Source organism: Erpetoichthys calabaricus, chromosome 18 (assembly GCF_900747795.2).
Source record: "Erpetoichthys calabaricus chromosome 18, fErpCal1.3, whole genome shotgun sequence".
Taxonomy (NCBI): Eukaryota; Metazoa; Chordata; class Cladistia; order Polypteriformes; family Polypteridae; genus Erpetoichthys; species Erpetoichthys calabaricus.
In genome coordinates, this window is record NC_041411.2 from 21,484,458 (window position 1) to 21,500,231 (window position 15,774).

The window sequence follows — 15,774 nt, forward strand, 5'->3', positions numbered from 1 at the left end:
TCTTGCTGAGCTAAGTTAGTCAACTAAAGACTCAATGTGGCTAAAAAGAAAAAAAAATGGTGATTGTGGTCATTCAAAACGCACAACTCACTACATAAAAGCAAATACACAAACAAGCAAGTATAACCACTATCCAAATTGGCCAGATAAACAATTTGCATGAGGGAAAAAAATGTGAAAAGTACAGCCTAACAAAAACAATATAGAATATGGGCAGTTTGAGAAAGTGCCTCCGCCACTGGGAGTGGCCTATTCCCATTTTCATTATATGTACAGGAGTTGAATGGGATGCCCCAAAGTTATTTTAAACAGCTCCTATCTAGAGCAGCATTATTGTCTGGTGATTAAAATGTTTTAATGTTTATGCAAAATGTTACCAAATCTACCACCCCATCTACCTGTGTAATCCTAGGAGAGTTAGGATTTGAAATGGCAGGAGGACTAAAACAACAGCACTGTGAAATTGTAATGTGTGTGTTATTTTTACCCAAAGAGTCAAATAAATAAATATGTGCAATTACAAATTTGTTTTTCAAAAAATCTTTTTATTCAAAATTACTAACGTATGACATGGGTGGCAATGCAAAGCCCCTGGTCTGAATTTACTAAGCTGACGTTTCAAGTGCACAATGAGGGGCGGCTGATTTATATACATTCATCATTATCTAACCTGCTTATTTCTACAATGTTGTGGGCATGAAGTAGTAGTATTGGTGACACAGAGGTCACAGGTCATCCATCCATCACACAGTATGTAATCAATAACTAAACCAAACTCACACCTCTTGGGTCAATTAAGAGCCCCCAATTAACCTAACCAGCATGTTGTTGACACTGGGTTTCCTTCCACATCTTGTACAGTTTCTAACCTGGGGCTGAGTCAACCACTCTGTTGATGTCAGGCAGCTACACAGTGTTATCAATTTATTTAGCTGGTGCTTTAATTCAAAGACGTTTATTAAAAAAGAGAAACAGCACAATGATTTCCTAATTCTGCTGTTTGAACTTGCAAGTTCAGTAACTAGTGGTAGGTTGCACGGAAATTCAGTTGTAGCAAATGAACTGGGCAACATATGGTTAACAGTTTAGGTCCTTTGTCACCAGACAATATGTCTTGATAGAATTAATAATCATGTTTTATTTGAAACTGTTAGCACTGTGGTCTCAAATCACCTAGTTATCAAGAAGATGAGACAAGGATTTCTAGCAAGTCAGAAACTATGCTGGGGATTGAAAATATAAAGACTTTAAAAAAAAGTATGTTACTCAAAGATTTCAATAGGTGCATGAAAAACTAAAAACAAAAAAAATGTATAAAGAATTAACATTCACTTAATATTTGTTTGACTTTTTTACAGGTGCAAAAAAGAGAGCCTTTGTAAAGTTCTGCTGGACTCATATTCGCACAGGTGTCAATGGAGTTCAGCCAAAGAGCCTGAGTGCTGCTTGCTAAATATTAGTTTGAACTTGGCCAACAACATCAAATGTGACTATTCTAGAGAGAAACCTGGCTTTATGGATATTTGAAGTGCCCTTTTATTGGCAAAAAGTTGTCTGCACGCTACTGCTGTTTCAGGACAATAATAAACGTTTCCCTAACACCAAATGTTGAAAAATGTGGGCCTTATGTCTGACAAATATGATGCAGGGCAGTCAATTAAGTAGAAACACACTTGAAAGTCATTGCTCACAAAATTTCACCATGAAGGTAATGTAAATTGCATATTGCTGTAAGCCTGTCCTAAATAAATAAATAAATAAATAAATCACAATAGAATTAATTCATATGCCGAGTAAAGCCCAGAGTTTAATAAAGCATAGCAAACAAAGAGTTCTTTTACAGCAGCTAGACTCCAGGTCCAAGTCTTATAGCCAGTGGCAGGAATGATCTGACAAGGTCCCAAACTAATATTCAATGCAATACATGCACACCAGGAGACAAATAGCTTAGTAATTGAAACTCTGAGGTCTAAGTCATCTATAGAAGGACGGATTAATTTAACGCACACAAGTCAAAGCACTTTATTTTTTCTTTCAGTCTCATCCCAAATCCTATCCACCCTCCATATCCCATTCCCACTTTGAAGACCTAACGAAGATTGAGACATCTACTATCCAAGTTACAGATAAGACAGCAGCAGTAATCTGACTCTAAGTCTTTGGATAAAGGCAGTTTGTCTCTTTTTAGCCTATCTGTCAACACCTCCTTGGTAATTACGCCTAATTATGAGAGAGGGATAGCTTCCCCTTCATGTTATTAAATCAGAGAGGATTCTAGAGCCAGGTACCTTTCAACACACAGCGGACTGGTGACCTTTAGTTCAATCGACGCTACTATCAGGGCTGGTTGTGTGGTTTTTTCATTTTTTTTCTGCACAGCCAGACCAGTATTTTTAATGCAGGCTCTATACATTCCACTGCTTCATAATTTTCCTTCTCCTTTTGCTGAGCTATCTGAAACATTACAAAAAATGATGCTTGAATTAGGCCTGGAAAAGTAAACGTGCTGATTATTGCGATTAACATGGCTTGTTTAACATGTTAAAAAATATTGTCGCATCCCTGGCTGGCATTATGCAACAATGATACGAAAGAGTCAAATGTGAAACTGAAGAATTACATACACATCCAGTACCACATTTATATCCAATAAATAAATTATATTTTGTTTCTCAAACTTTTTAAAAGTTCCAAATGACACATTTCACAATGACTTGCCACATGTCAATACGTGGTACTAGTATTCATTTCCTTGATTTACACACACCAACAGGTGCAGGGGAGTGGGAGGAAGTGGGATTTATGGTAATCTTGGAGCAATACTAAAGAAAAGTAGCAAAGGTAAAAATTGTGCTCTCTTTAATTTTTCATGTCACATTTCTGTAAGAAGATCGAATCAATGTAATACTGTATTACACGCATGTAAAATATGTTTTCTTTGAGTGGCACTTAAACCAAAATAAGTCGCTAGTACCTTGATATTTAACATGCCAGTCTAGGAGATACCTTACAGTGCTTGCTGACAAACTTCTACAAAACAGAAGTGTAATGAATTTCCCTACTCATCTTTCCCAGTTTGCAGTATCTTTGCTAATTTATGCAAAGAACACAACATAACCACCCAAGCAATGCACAATGTCAGTTTTTAAGTGTGATATAGCTACTACTGAGAACTTTTGTAGTGCGCCAGGAGCAAAGGTGTGGGTACAGCATTGTTTTTGTTTGTAACCCAAAAAAATCCCAAAGCATATCACAATGCTACCAACCACAAAAGAACTAAATCTATACACTTGCTAAACTGTCCAAAGGTGGAAGACTATAAAAGACATCGGGAAAAAAAAGCAGCTTGGAGGCTGGCATTCACAGACACAGCACTAAGTGAAGACTTTGGACGCATTTTCCCAGCTACTTCATCCCGTTCATACAGGCAGTCCTATACGGGACACCTGGGTAGCTCTCATTGTTCACCAGTTGAAAAACACTTGTTTAGAGTATAATTATAAAGTCGTTGATAGTGATGAAAAATTGAGGATAGCATTTACGAAGTTTTAACTCACATTTTACTGTATGTCCATTTAAAAGATGCTTATATAAAAAAAAAATCAGTCTTCAGCAGTGCAAGTCAACAGTCGTTTCAATCGTTTAATTTTTACGTTGACCTGTTTGTGTTTTATATGCTGTGCCATTTTGAGAATTAATATATTGGCCTCGTTTTCTTATTGCCTTCTTTTCAACTTGGCTTTTTGGAAGGCATTAAAATTCAGGCTGCACTTGCTCAAATAGTATTTTGTTAAAAGGTCAGGTTTCAGGTCATTGTTTAAGGTTTAAACTATGCCATTAAATTTCTACATTAATTTTGTGATTGAGTGTATATTTACTTCATGATTTATATATTTATTTTATGACTGCATGTTTTAATGTTAGATGTGATTAATTGCAATTAATTCCTTACAATGCCGAGATTAATTAGTTAATGTTTTTTAGTCAACTCCCAGCCCTAGTTTGAACGCATAATAATGAAACCTGGCTGAATAGCTCCTTGAAAAGCTCACTGCTGCTGATTAAACAGTAATGGGGAAGTTAAAGGAGAGATGTACACGGGCCTCTCCTCCACACCTTGGTTCAACGTTTGTTATGCAACATGTATACATATAATGTACTTTTTTTTTTTTTTTTAATTCCACTGATCTTCATGCAACTTTTACCAAATAGATATGCTTGTATGTACAATAATACTTTCATTGCAGCTGAGGTGTCCATACAACATTTGGTTAACTTTTTTGAAAACTTAAAAATAACCATTAATGCATTCATTTTCACACCTGCTAAATCCAATTACAGTTGGTTTGGGCCATAACCAATTCCATCTGCTTCAGATGGAAGTTATTCTCATGCTTTCATCCACAGACACTCACAACAGGCCTATATGCAGTCACAAATTGCTTTTCCATGAAAATCTTGAAAAATGTTGTTGAGAAATCAAACAAATTTGAGACAATCCATTGTAGACATAGGGAGAACCTGCAAACTCTTTACAGCAAGTTAGTGAGATGTGAACGCATTTTCCTGGAGCTGTGACACAGCAGTGCTAATAGTGCTATAGTAAGTGTATACTCATTGAAATTAACAGTACAGCATAAAAAGAGCAAGAACAAGCCATCAAATTTAACAGCTACTCAGACAATGACAAACATTAGCTTGTATTTAAGTATCTTCTTGTAACAAAAAATACATGTAACAGTGACCTGCTTGAACTGAGTTTAAGGACTTGCTGTACACCAGATCATCTTTCTGCTTATATGTGAATAATGATCAAGAGCATACTGAAGAAAGCTCTGAAATACTACTTCTGTCCATTACTGACTTCTCTAGAATTTTGTAATGCAGGAAAGGTCAAGTCAAGTTAGGTCCTGAAATCTCCATTACATTTTGTCATATGTATGCTACATAAAGAAAATTAATTTTGGCTTGGTTGCTGCATGTCTGCAGTAGTAGATTTACCACTTTATGCTTTTCCAAGTTGCCATTAAGCATTCCTCAGGACTGCCACAGATGGGTAAGGACAATTTATTCAATCTCTGTTTCCTGTATTCTTTTGTTTTTTGGTATGGTTTAAAAGACTCTGAATGACTACCAAAAAAGGAAACAAATCTGCTGAAAAGAAAACCAAGTCTATTATTGACTCCACTTAAATAAACAACATAGGAAGCTCTTAAAGCTGCCCACCCATTATTGTCTAACGGAAAATTGCACAAAAAGTTAGAAAAGAAAAACAAAAAAGCAAAGACAGAGAGTAAACTCAGATGCCAGAGCCCCACACCCAATGTCAGTCAAACTGAGCACAGTAAGGAAGGTCCCACATTGTTCTCCTCTGTAAAGCACAGAGGCCAGAACAGATAAGGAGTTAATAGGAGGGCTCAAAAACCACTCTTGAGCTGCACCAAATTCAACAGCTCTCCTGTCAGGCAATTACAACAAATTGTAAAGAGTTTACAAACTGAAGCTCTCTTGCTTTCAACACTTACGGGTCAGCCGTGAAGGCATGTTTTATACTCAAATCCTTCTGTTTGACAGTTCAGGGTTATCTACCCTTTTAGACCTATGGCACTTTCTATCTTCTTTTATGGGGTGTCTATTCCAGCCAAATATATTCACATGAAAGGTTTAGGAAAAATGGCTATATCAGCAGAAATAAAGCGACAAATCAAAAAAAAAAAAAAATTTAAAAAAAGACTCAATTATGTGTTTATTGTACAGTATTTCTCCCAAACATTTGGTTCTTTTTGTCCCACTAAAATTAAAAATGGCTTATTATGGTCATAGCTTTTTTGTCTTCTAGAGAAATACAGATTTCACTGCTGTGTCAAAATGTCAATTGATCTGCTGATGTAGCTCTGATATGAAGGTCCACCTCTCCCCCTCATCCACTGATCAAGAGTCCTGTCTTCATTTCATACACACAGTATACTGGGAATGCATCTTCTTCTTTATCTTCTTTGCCAAATTTTCTGGAAGTATTAATAATATTTTAGCAAATACATTTTGAACAAATGAACGGATCATGGACATGTGGTTTATATGACAGGAGTACGTGAGAATTTTGTTTTTCTTTTTTTACACATGATTTGCTGTCAGACAGAATGGGTCAACATTATGTTCCATTACATCATAAACTGTTTTCTCTCATGAAAACATGAGATTAAAAAATTTTCTCAGTCACCACCATCAAAGTATATGAGCTAACATTAAAAAATATATCATTTTTGGGTGGAGTATTCCTTTACGAATTTCCTCTGATGCATTTTTTGTCTTTATTATGAAATTATAAATCTTAGGACATCCTGTCTCTAAATCCCTCGTACTTTTCACTTCTTTCTAATTGCAGTACTCCGAGAGGTGTAAATGATGCCAGACTAGCTGTTCTGCCACCTAACTTGCTACTGACACCTTAATATTAATTAAGAAAAAGGGCTGAACAAGTGTGGTGGACAGACTGACATACATGAAGGCTCTCTAAGGTTGTGATTGAAGTTAGGAGTGATTACAGGGCATACTCCACCTCTCTAAGACTATGAAGCACTGCATTGCACAATTTTTTTGGAAACTGAGCTTGCTGAAAATTTGTGAAATTGTAAGAATGCAGCAACAAATGTCTTTATATACTTTGTTTCATATTTGAATACACCATGAACAGTGTTTTATATGCTTTTTTAATTAAGAAAGAAAAAAACAAAGAATTCCATTATTACAGCTTACCAATATGCTTTCCTTTAAAATAATATTAATTGGTGGTCATGGACCTTTTTCCCATCTTTTAGAGTATTTATTGCTGGGGGGGGGGGGTTTCTAGACAACAAAATATTACAAGGAAGAGGTTTCTCCAGTTTAAGAAGTAACACGTGTTCTTCTCAGACTGAAGAGAGTTCTCATTTTCATTCTATTAAGTATCTGTTTAAAATAAGCTTCTGAATGGCACTTTGAAACCTAAAACTGCAAGATTCCTTGGTCTGTAGTACCATCTCCTATTCTGTAAATTTGATTTTCCCGGTGATCTCATTACTTATTCAAATGCGTATTTCTCACATTGTATATAAACACAACTCTCTGATCAGAACTGCCACTCTTGGCACCCCATTGCCTGTCATTTTTGCACATGCCCATTTTTCCAGCTTTGAGGAAGCCATTGACACTGATCTTTTCTCTCAACTACATCTACCTCATTCTATTACAAGTCACCTGGGCAGCACACATCTACCAATTTTTTCTGTTTCTCCTTTATCATATCTACTTTTCTTCTTAATATAACTATACCCTCATCTTTCAGTTAAAACTTAAAAGGATTTTTGCACATCTCTAATCTGATTCTCAATATCTCCACTGTCCGTGTCGACAGCCGTTATACTATCCTAATGCCACATTTGCCTCTGCTTGTCTTGCCTTGTGCTGTTGCTTTAATCTTTTACTCATGCTCCTGGTCAACTCTCTCTCTCTCCAACCACTTCCTCACCTTAGTAGACCCCTGTCTACCATTTTGTCCATTCATAACCTTGTTGTACTAGAATTCCCTCTGTGTTATACATTTCTCTTGTGTGCTTCACTCCATCGTGTAAAACATAGTATATTGTCTAGCTTCACAATTTCATTCTGACTCATAATCAAATATGTAGCTCCTCTAGTCAAGACAAGAAAAAATTTCAAGGAAAGGCTATGTTCTGGATGCATCGAAAAACTGGTAGAACTGAAGAAAATCATGATCATCTGGTTTCTTAACACTATAAACAAGCATTTTGTCTAGCCAAGTTAAACATTTCTCTTAGTCATTCAATAAGATGTAATCTAATCCAAGGGTCGTGTTCAAGATCCTTTACAGCAGACAAAGGTAATTTCTTCAATGTGGACTTGTCATGATTGAGCCTTCTTGCTTCAAAATGAGAGTACACTATACTCTTTGCTCCAATTTTTTCACTGCATCATCCCTTCCAAATCTAATACATCTTCATGCACTTCTTGCTTCCCATTTTGCTACTTTCTTATACAATTCTATATTTGTTTCTCACTTTCTTTGAAAATCCAGATCAATAACATCCTCTCACAAAAGTCTGTCCATTCATGTTTAAAGTCTTGCTCTACTGTTGCTCTCATGTTAACCAAACACACTGCACCCCAGCTTGTAAATTGTGTCTGTTTTGAAGAAACAAAGTCCTGGTAATTCTGTTTCGACTATCTTTTCATCCAATTTGATTATTCCCATTTTGATTATTTGATTTTGATTATTCCCATTTCAGTGCAGCATTGCATTGTACTTTAGAAAGCATTCTGAATGATTTTCCTTAAATTAATCTATATTTACCTATATATAAATATATATCTATCTATATAATGCAAAGTTCACTGACTGACTCTCTAATGCACTCACTAACAAAAACACTATTTCCAGTTTAGCCAAAGTCCTAAGATGTGGCAGAATGGTACAACTTAGGCAGTTGGTATCGACTAAGAAAGGACACTTTGCTATATTAATATTTAAGGCTGAAATCCAAAAAAACATAGTAAAATGAAATACCCAAAAGTGACTTTGTAGAAAAAACAAAGTTAGCTGACAGTTTTTGTGATAATTAATGAAGCTCTAGCCAGTGTCGTGTAACTGATCCAGTAAGAAAGTTATTTAATATTTATTACCTGCCCCCATCCCCTTCATTTTAAGCAAATGCAGAAGTGGGAACTACAAGTCCCATCAGCCAGTGGGCTGCTTCAGACGATTTCATCAGCTCTTACAAAGTTTAAATAACAGCATTGACAAATGCGTCATATCACTAAAGGTAGCAACTGCTGCCTTTTTTCCCCACTTTGGAATAACAATCTAATTGTCTCACTGGGTTACATCATTTATCTTAGAGCAGTGTTTTCCATTCTTCGTGGCCTTGAAACTCAGTTGTATCTTTTTAAGTTCCTTGACAACACACAGACATCATTTGAAGAAGGGAGGTCAGGAACAGAGCACAAACAGTAGAGCTTGCCCCCTCTGTGGTGAAACAAGCAGTTAAAAATGTGGGAAAAATAATGTGCAGCACTGTCAATTGCTTCAGTTGAACAGGAGCGTATTATATGACAATAAAGCTGATATAATATATATATATATATATATATATATAGTGTAAGTTTATCACATAGCCTAAAAAGCCAACACTGTTGCCCACCTGTATATCTTCATGAAGTTTGCAATACTAACCAACAATCAGTGTTAAGTGCTTTTTGAAATAAAAAAAACAAAAAAAACACAAAACAAAACCAAACAATGCACAGGGAAAAAGAAAACACACCCCAAATTAACCAATGGAGCCAAGCCAAGATTGAACAGAATGAAATGTTATTATTTCTACAGCTGATGGAGATGCCGTTTTTTAGAATGTGGTGAGAACAGAACAGGACGGTGTTTTTGAGTGGATAAAAATAATTTGCAGCTTTTTTTTGGCAGACATTTATTCAAACCCACTGTATACTGAGGCAGTACTACTTTTAGACCTTAATGCTAATATAAAGTCAAATGAACTAATACTAGCTTCTGGTTTAAAAAAAAAGAAATAAAAAAATTGTACTTAGTTACGTTGTACTTCTGATACATCCGATTAACCAACAGCACTGTAACTGAGACCCACTGGCAAAGTTGGGTAACACAGCTAGTATTTTAATATTTTTTGAAGTCAAAGGTCACATCTCAAGAAATATGGTAAAAACCAATAATATCATTTGTGTGAGACTCTACTATTTTTTTTAGTGTTCCCCTACTTCCTTATCTACCAGAGATCCTTTCACTGAGTTGTAACTGGCATTGAGCTTAGAGAAAGACAAATTTCAATCTTACATTGACAGTGATGATAACTATAGACTCAATTATTTTATTTTAACTTCATGTGGCAGCTATGCACATTTCAGAACCACTTCAGGTGAAAGACAATGTTAAGTTAAATGGCAACTGATATGTATTTCACATCCTGATAGTTCATTATATTATATCCAACAGCACCTCCAGTTGAATCCATAGCATCCTTTATAATGGCTGTTAGTTACATGGAAACTCTATCAATGCCAGTTGCTGTAAACAGAAAAAGAACACATGCTTAGTAAAGATAATGTGTGTACTCCTACATAAAAATGATTGCCCAATTTATGTTGTTGTACCTCCAGAATGTGAAAAGTACATTAGGTCTTCTGAAATCAAAACTTTTATTGTTTCAAATTGGGGATAATCAAGTACTATTTTAAACTATTGTTTTACATTTCTTCTGGTACCCATTTTCCCACAACAGTAAACTACTGGGAGAGACACTCGTCTTTTTTCCCCAATTTATATAGCTTGAACTTACCCTCCAATGGTAATGCAGGATGACACTCCCTGTTAAATGTTTTAAAACTTAGTGCTGCTGTTGATACTGCTGACAATGACGCTGTACCACAGCAGCTCAAGAACTATAATGAACTTATCTAAACGTATCAGACCTAAATGGCACCTTATCTCTGGGAGTGCATACACCCTATTGTGCTTGATGGAGAATCAAGCTCTCCACATCTCCTCATCTATTGTGTATCCCAAGCTGTCCTGTATCACTATGACTATTGAGCGAACAAAACCTTAAAACAAATGCCACACATCACGTGCTTTAACATTATCCAGTGCTTCAGCAAAAATATCCACACAGAACACTATCATGAAAATGCAAGGGCTGTAACATCAGGCAAATTCTGATGTCCTGAAGTAGGTATAATTGCAGAGGAAATCCATGCTGGCTGAGACAACCGCATTTCACATTGCACTTGGTCTTTGACAGCTTAATTAAAAACAGTGGGGCAGTCAATATAATACCAAGACGTTTCTTCTGCAGGAGCTTATTATCATAACACAAAACACACGCAGTCACTTTTCCCCCTCCAAAGCAGACCTTGAATTAAATGATAAAGTGCATGTACAGAAATGGGCTTGCTTTTGCTTCACAGTCCACAAATATTTTTACTGGAAAACTATTACCACAAATAAAGACAACACTGACGGTACAATAAAACACAACTGACTGTTTTTTTAATTGGAAATGACTGCAAAAACCCAAAGGCAAATCTCAAATTAATAATACTCTATAGAACACTCAAATGCTGAATCATGTGGACTCAGAATAAAGCAGCTTACCATTATTTGCTGAAAAAGCCAGCCACATATATGTCACTTATATTGGTTACGCAAGAGAAATCCAAAATGTACAGCCCTGGATAATCAGCAGTAGCAAACTAGAAGCCACCTCACCATACAGACTGCAAAATAGTCACTTGCCTTAGTCTGTCCTGCGCTGTAACCTCCTGTCAGATAGTTAGATGTTCTCCAGGGTGTGTTTGTGAAGGAAATACTTAAAAACAACTGTAAGGGTAAATCTTAACACTATTGTGTAACCATGTGATGGCACAACTACAGACACTGGGTGTCATCAAGTCTCCTTAACTATTTGCATGCATTTGGGAAGACCAATTCAAACTCTAGGAAAAGGTTAAAGGATAGGAGGCTACCAGTTCAAATCTCCTCCTGACAGATTTTGGCTAACTGTGTTTTTCTGATCCACGCTACCACAACAAGGTAAAAGGTTGAAAAAGAAGAAAGTTATCAATTGTGGGCCACTCAAAAAATTTTCTGTCAAATTCAGTAGTGATTGCACTGAAGTATACTGTGCTTCTAACACCAGAATTTCTGCAAAATATTTTGTAGCATCTTTTGTCAATAAAGGCAGCAAACTGCTCAATCGTTCTAATATTTTACTGTTTATAGTTGCAAACTTCACAAACTCTGTACCTTGATGTTTCAAGAAAAGCACACAGAAATAATCTCCAACATTAATCAATCTTGTTGACCTACCAGTCTGCAAGCAGCCTGTTAAAAATGCATGAACAATGTATAACACAAAATTCACTTAAGCAGCTGTTCCACCTGCACTAGCTGACAGACACTCAGTCATCTTTTGTAAAAAAAAATTTATGCAATGCTTTTAAAGCACTGCACAATATCTCACAAAAACATGCAAGATATGTGCATTGACTGAAAGATGATATCTATACATACCGCACTTTGTTGTATCCAAGAAACATCCTCAAACTCTACAGCACTGTGTCCAGGCTCGCTGGCGCTATACAGAAAAGGTAACACATCATAGTTAGATTTAAGCCATGTCTTACTAGTAATATTATACATATTAATATGAAAAGGATCTCCTGATTGAAGAGACAAATACTACTATATTACTATTATGCTTATCAAAACATGGCCCATTGGGTATATGCTAAATGTTATTTATATGCGCTAGCTTTGTCAATCAAACAGTGGCTAAGAAATTTAAGAAGTACAAATCAAAAATATTCAACAATCTGTTTCCAGAGTTTCACTGTCAACAGTTGTAATGCATTTTATATCTACCACTTGACAAACATGTGGATATTATATATATAATGCCAATGTCTGTTTGACTGTCATGCAATTACTTGTGAACTAATGTGGCTAGAACCTTGACCTCATCTTACTGTCTTGTTGGTTATGTTCTGGAAATTCGTAACAGTTTAGGTATCAGTACTTTGGTGGGCAGAAAGGTTTATTGTAAACAATGCACAGTCCCCTCAAGTCCGTCTATTGATAATCTCTCAGGACATGGTACATACACATTCAGAACTTATAAAAAAAATTCTAACATTTATAAATAATGGGCGTAGAGTTTGCTGTTTATATGTAGGCTTTTGTAGCATCTTATTTTAGGACTATGGGACTGCATGTTTCACTAGTATACAATAATGAGGCAATTTGTGTATATAGGAGAAATAATTCATATGCCTTAATTTTACAGTTTTGAAGACTGAAGCTTACAGCAGAAAGTTAATGGCTTGCTCCACACCTCTAACTCACTGAAAAACAGCAAATCACCGAGAAAAAAAAAATAAAGGTGTAAATAAATGTATCCTGATCTTGAATGCTGCGAAGGGTAATGTCATCTTTTAAATTGACAATAATAATAATGCGCATGATAGCAGTCTACTACTGATTGTTAACCTTTAAAAAAATTATAATTAAGTAATGACCATACACTGGAATAAACACCCAGAATTAATTCCAGAACTGATTATCCCTTTAAACTAAAGAAGACATACACGTGTTATGCATTGTTAGCAGACCCGCTTCACCCTCTAGGTGCAAGCAATATGTTGACGTCTTAGCATTTTATTGTAACATTCATGACCAACACCATCCAAAAAGGGGCACAAACACGCTTAAGAAATACAAAATCTTTTGCACAACACATTCAGTATTTTCCATGAGCAACACACTACAGTATGCTGCACAGTTCTTGAAAATTAAAAATGATTGTGAGGAGTCCTCAGTGTATCGTGCCCCCCCCCCCTTATACAGTAACATTAATTATTCTTCTTATTACTTGGCTGATATCATTATCCAAGATGACTTACAACATCTGAGATACAATTAGTTAGTTTTGTTCCAATTTGAGCACAGGTAGGTGAAGTGACTTGCTCATGGCCATACATTGTCTGCCAACACTACAAGGACTGACACCAATGTGGCATCGTTTCTGTACAAGACTAAACTGCATATAAACTAACATTTAAAAACACTGACAATGCAACATAACCTTTATTTTATATCACATATTTCTATTTCTATAATTAAAACTACACCAAGGCCTTTTAAAAGCGTATGGGGTAAAACTTTCCTTTTAGGCTGATGTACAAGCTCATGAAGTGACAAGCACAGAGTCAGTTAAATGTATTAGTAATTGCCATTCAACCTCCGTACAGTGTGTCGGTACTAACGTTATAATTATTATATAGCGCCTTTCCCATGCTCAAAGCGCTTACTATCCACAGCCCTCTTACTAACTCGTGATCGTGCCTGCTAGTGCAGTATTCATTTTTCTGGAGTTCACTTTAAAACGCATGAACTCTAATGACAAAACGAGCAAATGACAACCCTAACAGCTTTAACTCGGTTCTCACGTCTGATATTTTTATTAGATTCACCAAAATAACTGAAAAATGCCATTTGACGGGAGTAATATTGATTATCAGCGGAGATGAATAAAATGTAAAGGTACAAGGCAGCGTTTGTAACATTGGTACATTTTACATATTTAACTTGATTTGCGTAGCCTGGATGAAACAATGACGCCAAACTTTTCTAAGCTTTTCCACAATTTAATATCATAAACCTGAGCAAAACAAATAGTTACGAGCAATATCTGTTAGTATTAAAGAATGTTTAAAAATATGCACAAAATTACATTTTTACTGAAGTTGTCACGATAGCATACTAGCCGAGTCCCGGCTTTCAAGCTTCCAGTGTATCCACCCGTACACTTATCGAAGCCCTCGACGTTACCGCCGTACAGTCAATTGCGCGCCAGCATCACGCGCTCGGGCGACGAGACTGATGAAGGACCCTGCGCGGCAAAGGTGGCCGACACAGTGCCTGATACTTGTGTAAATTCTCCATCAGAGGTCCCCAGGTTCAGCCCTCGGGTACCACTGTGGCTGCAGTCTTACTTCTAAATGAACTTGTATTCCTTTCAGACTAATGTACTAGTATAGTTATATGTAAACACAATTCAGAATCATGCATTTCTTGCCATATCTTTAAATGTTAACTTTCTTTTCCTATATTCTTTTTAATCCACCTTTTTGTGGAGTTTATTCCTTTACTTGAATCTAAACACAGATGACTGATTATAAGCAGTGTAGACACAGGTACAAATGACACAGAATGTTAAAGCAGAGCCGCTACTTCAATGTTACATTCATTTGTGTATTCATCAGTAATGAAAGGCTTAATTATGTGCTTCCCGAGTTCAGTTTTGCAGACCACTGTTAACTGCATGTCTCTTTCTGCTTGTAACCAGATTTCTGCTTTTATTAAACAAGCTGCTCATTTCCAGTTTCTGACTTTTTTGTGAAAATCCAGACATTATAAAATGGAGTGTGTGTGTGTGTGTGGAAAATAATTATTGCTTTTTCTTCTTGCTTTTTAAGACTTTGCTCTTTTTTATGTTCTAGTCATTTGAGCCTTTTCTTATTAATTAGTTCACAGGTAGACTTGACACCAAAGTAGCGGCTTACCTTCAGTATTCAGTGTCATATGCACCCACTTCTTCAAATATAGGTTCCCAGGAAAACTGCAGCCTATCCTAACAGCCTCAGGCACACAGCAGGAGCCAATCATTGAAGGAATGTCAGTGCACTGCAGGACCAATTTGATCAACCAACCTGCATATTTTGAGATATAGAAAGGAGATCAAAGTAATTACAGAAAAAAGCACACAGCTTTAGGGTGAACATGCAAACTCCACAGAGGAAGGGATTGAAGACTGAATGCAGTCTTGTGAAGGAGTGAAGGGCTGTGCCATCTTAATTGGAGTCAATCTTCTTCAAAAGGGCCTTTCACATGGAACACGAGCTGAGGGTTTTAAACGAGCAAACAAACATTTGTGCTGGTAATCACAATTCACCTTTTAAATCTTCTCAATGCCAAACAGACAAGCAATGCATTATTAAAACGTCTTAATGCATGAGGAAAAACACGATATAAAAGCAAAGGGATATGAATAAAAGTCTTTGTTAAACTGCATAGAGTGAAAGTGGCTTCAATGAGGAAAGACGTCAAAAAAGAAGGGGATATGGAAATTGAAATTAGCAAAACCCTGGACAATCTGCCTTTTGTTATATTTCACACACTTCCATCGACAA

At 36.2% G+C, this 15,774-nt stretch overlaps 1 protein-coding gene across 3 annotated transcripts in view; it reads right to left on the reverse strand.

Annotated features, from left to right (window-relative positions):
* Positions 1 to 15,774, reverse strand: part of gnb1l (guanine nucleotide binding protein (G protein), beta polypeptide 1-like) — an 89,215-nt gene that overhangs the window by 58,802 nt on the left and 14,639 nt on the right. The window contains exons 1-2 of one of the 3 annotated variants that reach the window (XM_051921122.1): positions 14,316 to 14,481; positions 12,098 to 12,161 (exon numbers count right to left, since the gene is read on the reverse strand). The gene's annotated coding sequence lies outside the window, so the exon portion shown is untranslated. Of the gene's footprint in view, positions 1 to 12,097; positions 12,162 to 14,315; positions 14,482 to 15,774 lie in introns of those variants that run through there. The other 2 variants (XM_051921120.1, XM_051921121.1) reach the window with 2 other exon arrangements.